The sequence below is a fragment of the Stegodyphus dumicola genome, chromosome 6 (genome assembly GCF_044657685.1).
Source record: "Stegodyphus dumicola isolate Sdum_Otavi_A_Nest chromosome 6, ASM4465768v1".
Lineage (NCBI taxonomy): Eukaryota > Metazoa > Arthropoda > Arachnida > Araneae > Eresidae > Stegodyphus > Stegodyphus dumicola.
Genome location: NC_140773.1, coordinates 207,737,030 through 207,751,143, shown reverse-complemented (window position 1 = coordinate 207,751,143; position 14,114 = coordinate 207,737,030). Strand labels below are relative to the sequence as shown.

The following is a 14,114-nucleotide window of genomic DNA, read 5'->3' as shown; positions in this document are numbered from 1 at the left end:
CGAGAGAAATACCTTACATACTCCCGGCGACTGGGGTTAAACGGCGACTGGGGTTTTTAGGGGACCCAATCGCCAAATCCTGGATATGGAGAGTCATCATCCACAACCCTTTTAGTTCAGGCGCCACTGTAGAGACATTAGGTAATTTTTGGAGGCAGAAGAAATGAAAAATTAGCAACGCCTTCGCCGGGAATCGAACCATGGACCTCTCAAATACCGGCTCAGTGTGCTGACCACTACACCACGAAGGCACGCTAGGAAGGCGGAAGAAATACCTTACAACTTAACCTTCAGCTTCGATGATTTAGTTCTTCTTTCTTCACTTCTGATAACATTGTTGTAACACCTTTAGCACAATAGTAATCGTTAAAGAGAACTGACACATGGAGATTTAGGAAGTCTTAAACTAAGGTACGTCGTTTCAGATTTTGAGTAAGCTAGACTATAATGTTAGGGCCGTAAGGTATATCAAACGCAGTTCCAACTTCAGATATTTTTGTAATTTAAGATCGGGGGTTATCAATAAGTACGTTCCTCGTTAGTCTAAAAGCTCCTGTAATTATATTTTAAACTGGATTTGCATTCACAGTCCTCAATCGGTAGAAAAGTTAGTGGACTAAAAGGATGATCATCTCCTCGAACCTGCGCAACAAGGAAAACTTCACAATTAAAATTCATTAGAACATAAGCTAATATTATTTAACTTCACCTTGGTGAAATATTGTCAAAAATGCTTTGCTTTGCTTACATTAAAATTCATTATCATCGTAATAAAAACTGCTAAGGCTAAAAAACTGCATTTATAACCAGAGAATTTTATGACATTAATAACAAGGCAGAGATATTTATACTGTATTCCTTCTTTATCATCGTAATAAAAACTGCATTTATAACCAGAGAATTTTATGACATTAATAACAAGGCAGAGATATTTATACTGTATTCTTTCTACAAGAAGAAATGAATACTTCTATGATAAAGTGCAGATTTGTAAAAATTTTTCTAGTACAAGAAACAGTATTGGTGAATTTTAGAAAAGGGCTTAATCTGAAAGACTGGCTCGCATCGGATCACAAACCAATACTAGTAAACAAAACCGAAGCTATCCCTGTACATTAACCTTTCTGCGTCGCTACTGCTGATTCTCCCATTAATGGTTTTACGTTTTTCTGGCATTAATGAAGCTGGTTGTCACTTCGAACAAGTGCAATCTTCTCCTTTCTTACCCAGCTATCATTTCACATACACAGAACATTAGCTCTCAAATAAGCTCTAGGAAAAGCAAATGGACTTTTTCAATAATACTTTAATGCCTTCAGTCGTTAAAATTTCCAAATTAAAAAGACCTTTACAGAACTTGGTAGATTATAGTACATGCCGTTTGCAACTTTGCATTTATGAAATGGGACAACAATACTCCTGGATGCTGGCAAATCAAAATTAATTGCGTAAAGTTGTAGAGTTTCTCTTAGTTCAATTAAAACCAATTATTCAAATTTTTGTTATCCTTTCTGAACTCCTTAACTTCCCCTCGCATTTCCATGCCAGGATACAAATTTAAAGTTAAGAGATATGAGTATTTAAACGGACGAATCTTCTAGTTTACTCAGAACGTGATTTCGCTAGCCAACGTACGTTACTAGTTGTCCTTGCTATTACTCGGATTTTTTAATACGCCTTTTTTTGGGGGCATTCAATAAATGAATCGCCGGGTAGGTTGTTGAGTCAGCCTCGTTAGCCTTAAATTAAATTGTTAGTCCACTACTACTTTTTATCTTTTGAATTTATTGTGAAATATTCTTAAGTTCCACCGCAAGTCGTCGGTGTTCGTGCTTACATTTTATGTCAAGAGTTTGACGAATAATAAAGGGTTATTTTTCCTTCTCCTATGCTGGTATTCTTTTACGCCTGTGAGAAAAGTCGCCAGGTTATCTGGTAAGATTATTTCAACTTTATGATAGCTAAGAAGGTACCATCTTAATCTTACAAAGTAAGTTTGTCTGAAAAATAGCTTGCTATAATAGCATGGGGATTTGCAGTGTCCCTCTACGTTAACCTATGCGTTTTATGGGGAAAAAAGGCGGGTACGACGGTAAAAAACTTTGCAGGTTTGTAATAATTTTATACAACAGAAAAATTGTACAGTTATACTCTTTAAAAAATCTCTGAATCCTGTTTTCGTCTTGTAGAATTATGTCTTCAATATTCGTAAATTATTTCGCAAATTGAAAGAATGATACAAAGCTTTTTAATGGCGAGGTCTGCACTGATAAAACGGTTCGTGATCTGCTTCTGAAACAGCGAAATTGGTCCACAGACAGCTTTAATAATGAAAACAAATACAATTCTAACGGTTTAACAAGATAAGAGGACAGAGAAGGCGATGAGGAAATGCGATGAGAGAAAACTTGAGAAGGATGTCCACTGAAAGCATTGTTCGCAAGTCCAATTAAATATTTGTCTCCTAAACATTTAAATCACGTATTGGTCTGACAATGCAGCGAAGACTACTAACCTGCTTTGGTTGTTTCATAGGCCAGCAGACACACGAGCGATTAGCAGATAAAATGACACAGTTTCAATATTAGGATTCACATTGTGTTAGTTAAATTATGACTATCTCTTGTAGGAAAAATGGATTATGGATTGGATTATTCGGTTATGGCAAAGCACACGAGGGCTATCTGCCTAAAGGGAGGGATGCCTTCGTGGAGGACTTTCTAAGGAAAACTGGCTCGTATACACGTTACACATGGAGAAAACCACGAAAACGCCCATGCAGCCAAACGGTATTCGAACCTCGGACCGAACTACCAGTGTTCAGCGTCTTTACCGCTCGGCCGCTGGTGGGCTGTAGGAAAAAGGATATATCAAGTATTAAAAAATGTTGATGATTCATCCAATCTGCAGAAATTCAAACAAAACTTTGAAATAATACATCAGAAGAATTTTAACCATTGTTTTTGTGTGTTTTGGGTACGGTATATGAGCAAGACTATACTGGAAAAGCACCTCTTTTGAATTCCTCGATTCTTAGGCCAGTTTTATTACAGTTTCAAATAATCAGAAGGAACATATATTTAAAAGCAGTGTTTTTAAAATACCCCTTAAAGAGAGTTACGACAGAAAGTCAGCAGTCAAAAAATAACTTAGATGCTCTGAATCGCATTTGATTTTTACCTGCAAACATTTGAAGTCCCCCCTCCCCTCAAGCAGAGCTAAATATAATTCAGCAAAAATTAATAAAAGAGCCTGGAAACAGTACTGCAGTTTTTTAAAGAAAGAAAATCTTTACATTAGAAATCCGAAACTAAAAAATCCTAACTTATGATGAAGTACCGTTGGTACGTTTTTTGTCTTGACGAACACTAGTCGACCTGCATAACTTGTTGGCACCTTCATAGCAAGTAAATATGCAACAATTTCCTACCATTTCCGGTTCAGAGAAAAATGAAATAGTCTAGAAAAGCGGTAGTCTTAGGAAGACGGCAAATTTCTCAAAAGGAAACACATAAAATACGCATTACAGCATAAATAAAAATATAACGATTTACGTTTTAAAGTATTAAAGGTATTATTTTAATGGAGCCATTAAAATCGTATTTTCACTCTGTGAATAAATAAATTTACAAAAATATTATCATTTTATTTAAGTTTCCAAGTTCCAAAATTCTTACTTAAGCACGAAATTTCCAAACTAAAAAATATAGATAATCAATTCAGAAAGAAAATCATCCGAAAAAGATTTCTATGGTAATTCAAGCAATCTAATTCTTACTTGACTTACTGTAAATTTACTTATACTAACTACTTTTACCAATACTGATTACTTAACTGATTTTATTTTAATTAAAATTAACGATGAAAAATTAGCTTATTTAAGATTTTTAAAGGCGATGAATTTTATCCTACCTGTTAAAAGAGTTTTAAATTTACCAACTCATCTCCAAACACTAATATGATGGAGAAAATTTTTCCTTTTTGTTTCAGATTGGAATATTCGCTTTACAAAGAATGGGAATCAATAAACATATAAACAGAGCACCAGCACTTAAAAATAAAAATTTTAATACCTAATTAAATTTATAATCGAATAGCAAAAATAGAGACTTGTAAAAAAAAGGGGGGGTAAATAAATACCTTTATTATTACTCTATAAATAAACAATCGCAATTTTTTTTTTCATTACCTTAAACAAACTAAGCATAAATCAATCAATAATCAGTACTAAATATTCCGACCGAAGTTGGCAAACCATGGCATTGAAGAAAATAATCATATATGCAGCTTTAAGAAGTGGACTGGATCTTTCTCTGTATGCAAACATACGAAATTAAATACCTATCAAAACAGACCTTTTATCCCAGAATTCAAATTTCAGATTTTGATGCAAGTGTTTAAAAAAAAGTATTTCAACAATTCAATTAGCTCTGCAGATGAGGATCTTCTGCCTGATTTCAATGGACAGTGATTGATTAATCTGCAATTTAAGGAATGCTAAAAAGTAAAAAAATATCGAAAAACTATTACGATTTTTTAATGACTTCCAACTTATGCCGACCATTGGATACATATACATCTATACTTCATCGGTACTACTCAGTACCTATTTGAATAAAAAGTTACAAACATTTATAAACCTAGAGTCACAGATGCTACCGATACTTTTAATCCCAATTAAATGAAATATTACACCATCAGTAAAAATGTTCTAAATAAAATTAATGCTATAAAACTGCATTTAATATAACTATATTTTAAATTTTGCCGCCTACAATATCTCTAATTAACAATTTAAAATGACTGACTTTTAAAAAAAACACGTAATATGAAATCTTCAGATTACAGCCTGACGCTTCGAATAGTTTACCATAAAATACTTCTGATTTTAAAATTTAAAAACAATAATCACTGAAATATTTTGCTTTTATTCTTTAAAAGTAAATAAATATAAATAAACAAATGAAACTTAAATAAAGAATAATACCTACTATTTTCACAACTCATAAAACTAAATCTTTACTAAATAAAACTAAAATCTACTCCAACTTCAAAGCTCTGACGTTTGTTTCAGCATTTCTTTATTCGACGTAAAATGATATAAAAAGAAAATGATCAAAATCTTAGAAAAAGTGTATTTTCATTCGAATACAATTCTAAAAAAAAAGTTGTTATATAGAAAGAACTGAGATTGAAAGTCACAGCAAAATTCCATCAAACCCCATTCCATTTTATTTTGGACGCAAACGATAGTAAATAAAGGCAAAATTAAAATTTTCCATTCGATATATTACACGAAACGTAGTTTGTTTTACACTTTTGATATAAAACTATTCATGATCTAAACTGTTATTAGAACTACAAATAAAATAACATTTCTAAATTATTCACAACATCAAAGACTCCTAAAACTTTATTTACGTGTCGTCGATTGGCAATAATGCGTTCTTGTATTTTTGATTTTTATTTACAAGGGGTAAGATTTAATTTCTTAACTGCAAACAATAACACGTCTTTCAGACGATTAAAAAATAGGGAAAAAATGCATTGTCGTCATTTTAAAATAACACTGTTATAATTCCATGAAATTTAAAAGAAAGAACTTACGTAATATTGTTTCCTTAGCAGCGCAAAGATAACAAACGATTCATCCGGAGCAACAGGTAATACCAACGGAAAACTTCCAAGAGCAAAACTTTTCGTTTTAAGCTATCGATCAATCCTCAGGAAAAGTTTGGCATACACAGTAGTAATCAGTATTGCGTTAGGCGTACATACACTACAAAAAGTCCACTTCGCTTGGAAAATAATAATAAAAATTCAACAAATAAAACCCAAAAATCTAAACAGTGTGAGAGACTGTTTTCGAAACTAGCTCTAGTTCCGATGAGTTTCGAACATATCCGTCTCGAGTTTGAACTTCCGAGAGGTCTGCAGCGGCGAACTGACAACCTGGCAGAAAGTACGGAGGGAAAGCAGGTGTGCCTATATGGCCACTATTCAAGTGGATTTGAAGTCGTGGGAAGGGGGGTATGCACGAGAGTAAACGTCACCAGACTCCGCCTACTGAGATCGGGGGCCATTCTCTAGTTACGGCAATTACAGCTACTTTTGATCAAACGATTTGGGAAACTGATTCAGAAAGCTTTCTCATACGCTCGAAAAACGCTTCTTACGAGGTGGAGTGAGGATTCTAAACTATTACTACTTGTATTAAAATTATACTGCGGCAGTGCGCAGTAGTAGAGGAAAGAACTGTAAAAGTTTGCATTCGAAATGTTTCAAGAAAAAGAAAGCGCAACAAGTATTTGTCGTAAGTTGATGAATTTCTTACTGATGGTAAATATGATTATCGAAGCGTTGTTCAATAGAGGTGTTATGCGAATCGTATTAAATATGATAAAATCTTCTAACAACTTTTCTTCCTAATCTTTTTTTTTTTTTCTCCTCCTGCGCCCCTTTCAACACTGCTAGACGATCATCTCCCCCTCCCTTACAAAACTCGAAAAATACTTACGCGTTTATTTAAATTTAGATTGTTTTTGAATGTGTTTTATTTAATTAAATCAGAAAAAATATGGAAATGATTGATCAACACGAAAAACTGAATGATGACTTTTATATATATATATATAATATACTTATCAGGTAAATAAATGGCTGCCCGCATCCCCCCATTGAAACTATGACATAAAAATTATTACCGTTATTATTTAGAGAGAAAAAAAGACGAGAAAGAAATAATTGAAATACTTCTTACGTAACTTAAAAATTAACGTTAGAAGCAGATGTAACATTTTTTACTACTACCTAAAAGCCCATTCTGGAGAAATAAAATTCCTAAATGCGATCACACCTCGGAATTTGATGGATTAAAAATAAGAGAGAGGGAGAAGAAGAAGAAGGAAGAAAGAATCTTAGTGGGAGGTCTTGTTAAATGTTGCTGTTATGCGAAACATAAGACCTTAAATTTAAGTTCACGCGCTTTTATTCACAGCCCATTCTCAGCATATGCAATTTGGCTAGGTATTATCTATAATTTGTCCTTCAAATTTAATTTCTTTCTCATTTAATAATAAACTGAACAGTTTAAAAACGGACAACAAATGCACTTGTCTATAAATTTAAATCTTCATTTAATTTTTAATAATGCATGAAAAATTAAATGAATGAATAAATCGGCATAAATTCAAATACATTTAATTTTTAAAATATTTCCAACAGTTAATTTTTATTTTAACGTGACATTTAATGTTAATTGAAACATAATCCTTTTTTATTTATTTATTTTGTAGAGTTACTATTATTTGAACTAGCCACTTATTTATAACTCCAGCCTTCACTATCTCTTGTCCTTTTCCGTTCTCTCACCAGAAATGCAAATCAGTTATAGATTATTTAAGCTGAGGTTTTCGGATTGCAAGGCAAAGCGTGTTTCTGCCTCTCGAGGCCACGTTGCTAAGTTTCACCGACGCTGATAAGACTGTAATTCTTCGACTTTGCGTTGTTGCTGCCAACATTTAACTGTTATGCCAGTGAGAAATTTCTCAGCCAACTTAAAATCAGCTGTGTGGTCTATGGCTGTTAGGCTTAGTTTAAATTTGAAGTAGACTGTTATTTCAAGTAACATCACCGCAAATGGTGGTTGATATTGTCAAGCACGAGAAGTGCGTTCATGGTCAAAATCTGTTTTAATCAAAAAAAGTTGTTTTAAACCTTTTCAAAATTCTGTTGTTAATTCAAGCACAGCGATAATTCGCTTCAAGTGTGTTATGAGTTTGATATTAGTTTATGCCACCAAAGAAAGTCAAACTCGATAATTTTTATCATGTTTCACGCTTTGAGTTTTCTTTGAAATTCTTAATGGTATATTATTCTCTCGAGATGTTAGACAATAGTCTGAAACATTCAGAATTTTTTTTTATAAACTTCACTGTTAAAAAGTTCATCCATAGGTACTGCTCCAAACCACAGGCTAAAATTAACTAAGTTTGACATTTTTGATGCCAACTTATCTACCTCTCCCCCCTCCCAAAATAATTTGGCTTTGAAGCAACAGTACTTCATATTCGCAATGAGAAAATTCGGTGACCTTTCAGACGGTGGTACAAATGTCATAAGTGGTTTAAGCCGAGCTTAGTTGCTACCAGACCTTCCTACGTCACAAAACTTCGTTTCGGGATTTTGATATTAAGTTCGAAGTTTTCAACTTTATGCCGATTTGGTATAAGCGCCCACCAATCAGAGCGAACGCGTGAAACCTATTGAGCGGGACTCCTGCAACTAGATATATCCACGCATGCGTAAATTTAGGTCAGGGTTCATAGTCACAGTTTAGTTAAAAAAATAAGCACCTATAAGCACTTTTCAAGCACATTTTAAGAAAAAAAAAAAAAAATAAGCACCTGTCTAATTACATTATACACAACTGCATAACCTTAAAAGAAAAATTAGACTTGCAATTTAAAATATGAGCAATGCAATATTTATTAAGAGAATGAGCTACCTAAACCATGGAAAACAACTTTTTTTTTTTTTTTTTTTTTTTAAATTTTAAATGACAGTTCAATTTACAGAATTAATTTTCAATGAGAGAAAAAAAAAACTATGCAGAACTAAACTATATTACAAGATTTAATGATGAAATTTCAGTTCAAAATATAGAAAATAAATAATAATAAGCCATATTAATTGTATTCGCTTGGACCTAATAATAAATACAATTTATTTTTCCACTCATATTAATATTTAAATAATTTAAATCAAAATTCTGAAAATTTTCTAAATTTTCATTGCATAACAGTTTTCTCTTAAGATATATTCCAAGCAAAGTAATTTAAGTAAAAAAGAGGAACATTTCTGAAATCAGGAGAAGGGAAATTGCTTCATGCAGTCATCCTTAAACAGTAAAAGCTTAACTTCCCCCATACTCGGAAATTGCCGAATATTACGTATAGTCGAGCGTAACTGGAAAAAGAGGAGGGGAGGAGATTGTAGCCGTTTCTTAGATTTCTCGGCTAAATAAATGATTTTGACATTTCGATATGTGCATCATAAAAATATAGACCAACGGAACTGAGAAATATTCTGCTTAGAAAGCACAGTAAAACTCTTTTAAGTGTTCATAATTAATTTTGATGTTCAGTCTGAGATTTATTTATCTCTGCAAAATATCGCATACGTTATTGCGCAATACGTGCGGCGTAATTATTCCATATGTGATATTACGCAATCGGAATCAACAGCTGCCGGTATTCGGAGAATAAAGAACTAAATAAAGGAAACGAAAGAGACTTACTAATCTGGGGTGTTTTTTATTCTAATTTTGAACAGACTGCGTTAAATTTCCGGAATAGAATCATTCTTCGCTTGGGTTGAATAGACCGCAAAACTTGATTGGACTTGAACTTGAAAAAAAAAGTCCGCTGCTTCAATATTAGAGATTTTGCGGAGAAAGGGGAGAACCTTTCAACCTCCGTACTGTATAATGTATTGGGGAAAAAAAAAAATATTCTGACTATTCGATTACTTTCCTTTTATTTAAGCCATTCCGAATATTATTCCTTAGAAAGCTAATCTGTGTAAAAATACACCCATTTTTGGAAGTTTATCTACACTTCAGTAGCTCCTGCAACTATATTATATGCTCATAATGTGGGAAATCGTACCGTCCAATGCTGAATGAGAATTGCCCGTTATGACGTCATCAGTATAGCATCACCCAGCGCAGTAAGAATCATCCCAGACAGCGCTGAGACCTGGTCGAGAGTGGAGGGCAGACGTGAGCAGACGGCTCACACGTCTTCAAGAGTTTATAAAAGGACTGTTGGTGCATCATTATGTTAATCCTGCATACCGTTAACTTCATCTTTATATACTTTTCTTAATTAATTTTATTTCTTTATATTAAATAAACCATTTAAATATTACTTCGTGCTCTCATGCTGTGAATCAAGTCAAATTCTACAAAAAAATATGGCGACCAACCGTGCGGCCTCGAATTCCAAAATGTGCGAGTATTAGAACTGTCCTTTGAACTACTGAGTGCAAGTTATTCGATTTATTGGATTACTCGTATAAAGTGTGGATTACCCAATTGACGACGATCATCTGTCGGGTGAGTACAAAACTTTCTTTCCAATATGAAGTTAGTAGAAATTCCAGAATTGGAAGCAGCTTTAAAGAACAGTAAAAGTTCTGAAATCAAAAGTTTGCATAAGCTTATTTTTAATACTGATGGAGATCGAAATAACCGGAAAAGATTACGTGAAATTTCTGGCTTTATATTTAAACCAGATTCTGAAGAATTTAATAAGAAAATAGATGCAGTGCAGAATAGTTTTACTTTGAATGAGTTAATTAAAATTTGCAATGTACTGTGCATAAATTCAGAAGGTTCAAAAACGGAAGTCGTAACCCGAATTGTCTCTTTCCTATGTGATTTATCTGTATTATTTGAAAATATTTTGCATGAAGAAAATAGTGATATTGAAGATGAAACTATTAATAAATTTTCTGAAGTAATGCTTGATGATAATCAAAGAGACAATCCTGGTTTTAACGAGTCTCAAGTAAATAACAGTATGCAGCTTCCAATTCAAGATCATTTTAAACCTCATCTTAGTTTTTCTGATATTGAAAGTATTGTTAATCCTTTTTCTGGTAATGCATATGAAAATGTTGATAAATGGATTGATGAATTTGAAGATGTTATAAATTCTTTAAAATTGAGTGATTTGCATAAATTAGTTTTTGCTAAAAGATCATTAAAAGGTAAAGCGAAACTATTTATTCAGAGTGAACCTAAAGTTAATGACTGGTGTAAGTTAAAAAAGCTTTTGAAATCTGAATATGGTAAAGCTTTTAATTCTGCTGAGTTGCATGAAATGTTATGTAAACGTAAATTAATGCCTAATGAATCTTTAGATGAGTATTTTTTGAAAATGAAAGAAATGTGTTCGCGAGGTAACATTGAAGATGCTTCATTAATTAAATATGTTATTGATGGTATTCCCGATTCTGTGGTTAGGAAAACTGTACTGTATGGTTGCGAAACAATATCTGAATTTAAACAAAGGCTTAAAATTTATGATAAAATGAGATCGGACAATGATAAGTTTAAAAACCCGAAACCGAAAGTAGACACTCAAGTTAAAGATAGAAGTAAGCTTTCGTCATCAAACCGAAATCAATCTAACGTTAATAAGGTCAAATGTTTTAATTGCCAGGAATTAGGGCATTATTCTAAGCATTGTGTAAACAAATCAAAGGGTGTAAAATGTATAAAATGTAAGAAGTTCGGGCATTATTCAACAAACTGTCCAGATCAGACCACCGAGACACATCAAGCAGCTTTATTACAACGAATTTGTGACAAGGATAGAATTATGAAGACTGTAGAAATAAATAATCATTTAGTTGATAGTTTAGTTGACACTGGTTCAGATGTAACGATATGCAGCGTAGAGTTACACAAGCAGATTGGTTCTCCTAATTTAAATTGTAGCGATATCACATTAAACGGAATTGAATCAAAACAAACGTACCCTATCGGCTTTTTTATTTCTGATATTTCAATTGATAGTTTTTCACTGCGTACGAAAATTTATGTTGTTAAGTCATTATGTAATCAAATTGTATTAGGTTTGGATGTATTGAGTCAGTTTAACTTCTCTTTTACTGAGAATGGCCTTCAAATAATTTCTCATCGGAATAAAAGTAATGTAAACTTGATAACTGCTGAGTCATATCGAAATTCTAACGTGCGTTGCGTTATGGGAAATTTGAATATTGCTATCTCATTGAAGAATGCTTATGATCCTTCGCGATCGTCTGGCGTCTATGTTAATGTAAACAAAAGTCCCGAAAGCGGAAGTAGCTCGACGTTTAATTACCTTTCACACCTGGTGAATGCTATTTCTGTCAACGAGATTGATTTATCGCATATTTCAAATGCAGAACATAAAGAAAGACTTTGTAATTTAATTAATTCGTACCAACCACGGAAAAATAGACAATCTGACTTCAAGATGCAAATAAATTTATGCGATGATACTCCTGTCTGTCAAAATAGAAGATACATGTCTTTCGCGGAACAAAAAATTGTTGACGATCAAATTAAGGAATGGTTGAAAGAGGGCATAATAAAGCCTAGCAATTCTAATTATTCGGCGCCTATTGTTTTGTGTAACAAGCGTAATAATTCGAAACGTTTATGTATAGATTATCGGAAATTGAAAAAGAAGATTATTAAAGACAAATTTCCACTGCCTTTAATTTCGGAAGTACTTGATCGCTTAGAACAGTCAAAAGTCTTCACGACACTAGATTTGAGAAATGGCTTTTTCCATGTACACATAGACGAAAATTGCACCAAATATACCGCATTTGTAACACATAATGGTATTTACGAATTTCTTAAAGCTCCTTTTGGTTTATGTATTAGTCCAAATGTTTTTCAAAGGTATATTTATTCAGTATTTCGTGACTTGCTAAATGAAGGTGTACTAATTATTTATATGGATGATATAGTCATACCGGCTAATGATGAAGTTGAATGTTTAGACAAATTAGAAAGAGTACTCAAAACTGCTTCGGAGTATGGATTACAAATAAATTTCAAAAAGTGCCAATTCTTAAAACGTAAAATTGAATTTTTGGGACATGTAATTGAAAACGGAACTATTCGACCATCACCTTCAAAACTGTTGCTGTTCGAAACTTTCCACAACCACGTAACTGTAAACAACTACAAAGCTTTTTAGGACTAAAGGGATATTTTCGTAAATTCATTCCTCAGTATGCTAAAATAGCTAAACCTCTTAGTGACTTACTTAGAAAAGGTATTGGTTTTAAGTTCGATTCCGAACAACAGGAAGCTTTTTGCAGATTAAAAGAAATTCTCTCTCAGGCACCTGTTCTACACATATTTAGGCAAGGATATCCATTAGAACTCCATACTGATGCTAGTAGTCAAGGCTTTGGTGCGATATTACTCCAATTGTCTGATGATGGTAATTATCACCCAATCCAGTATATGAGTAAGAAGACTTCACCGCAGCAAGAGAAACTCTGTAGTTACGAATTAGAAGCCCTTGCAGTAATAGAAGCTCTGAAGAAATTTCGAAACTATTTGTTAGGGACTAAATTCAAAATTGTAACTGATTGTAGTGCTTTTCAGAAAACTTTAGATAAGAAAGATTTAACTCCTAAAATTGCGAGATGGGCAATGTTTATTGAAGAATTCGATTACGAAATTGTACATCGTTCAGGAAGCCAAATGAAACATGCTGATGCTTTAAGTAGAAATGCTTTAATTTTAACATCATACATATCCGATGTAACTGAGAAGATTCGGTTAGCTCAACAACAGAATGAAGATGAACATGTGAAATTAATAAAGAATTTAGTTGAGAAGGGAGAAGAAAATGGATTCTTCGTGAGAAATGATATTTTGTACAAATTTGAAAATGGTAAAGATCTTCTAATAGTGCCAGAATCCCTACAGAATGAAATCATACAGAAGGTACATAAAAAAGGTCACTTTGCTGTAGATAAAACTGTGAATGCTGTAGTGCAAGAATTCTATATTCCCAGACTGAAATGCAAAGTTGAAAAAGTAATTGCTAACTGTATAGAATGTATACTGTACAACAAGAAGCAAGGAAAAGCAGAAGGATTTCTTCATCCTGTACCAAAAGAAAACGTTCCTTTGAGTACGTATCATATCGACTTTATTGGACCTCTTCCATCGACGAACAAGAGATACCAACACATTCTAACTGTTGTCGACGCTTTTACGAAATTTACTTGGTTCTATCCAGTGAAATCACCAACTACGCAAGAAGTTATTTCAAAATTGAAGCAACAACAGACTGTATTTGGAAATCCAGTCAGAATCATTTCAGATCGAGGTAGTGCCTTTACATCGAAAGAATTTTCAGCGTATTGTACTGAAGAAGGAATAGAACATGTCAAAATTACTACCGGTATTCCAAGAGGTAACGGACAAATTGAGCGAATTCATAGAATTTTGATTCCTGTTTTGTCAAAATTATCACATGAAGATTCAACGAAATGGTTTAAGTATATTCCAGATGTCCAGAGGATAATCA

General features: G+C 33.1%; 1 protein-coding gene across 9 annotated transcripts in view; it reads right to left on the bottom strand.

The window, feature by feature from the left end:
• The window catches only part of LOC118190859 (rho guanine nucleotide exchange factor 28-like), a 565,987-nt gene that overhangs the window by 427,058 nt on the left and 124,815 nt on the right, over positions 1-14,114 (bottom strand). The window contains exon 1 of one of the 9 annotated variants that reach the window (XM_085819418.1): positions 5,608-5,965. The exons of the other annotated variants lie outside the window; for them this stretch is intronic. The gene's annotated coding sequence lies outside the window, so the exon portion shown is untranslated. Of the gene's footprint in view, positions 1-5,607; positions 5,966-14,114 lie in introns of those variants that run through there. 9 annotated transcript variants of the gene reach the window in all.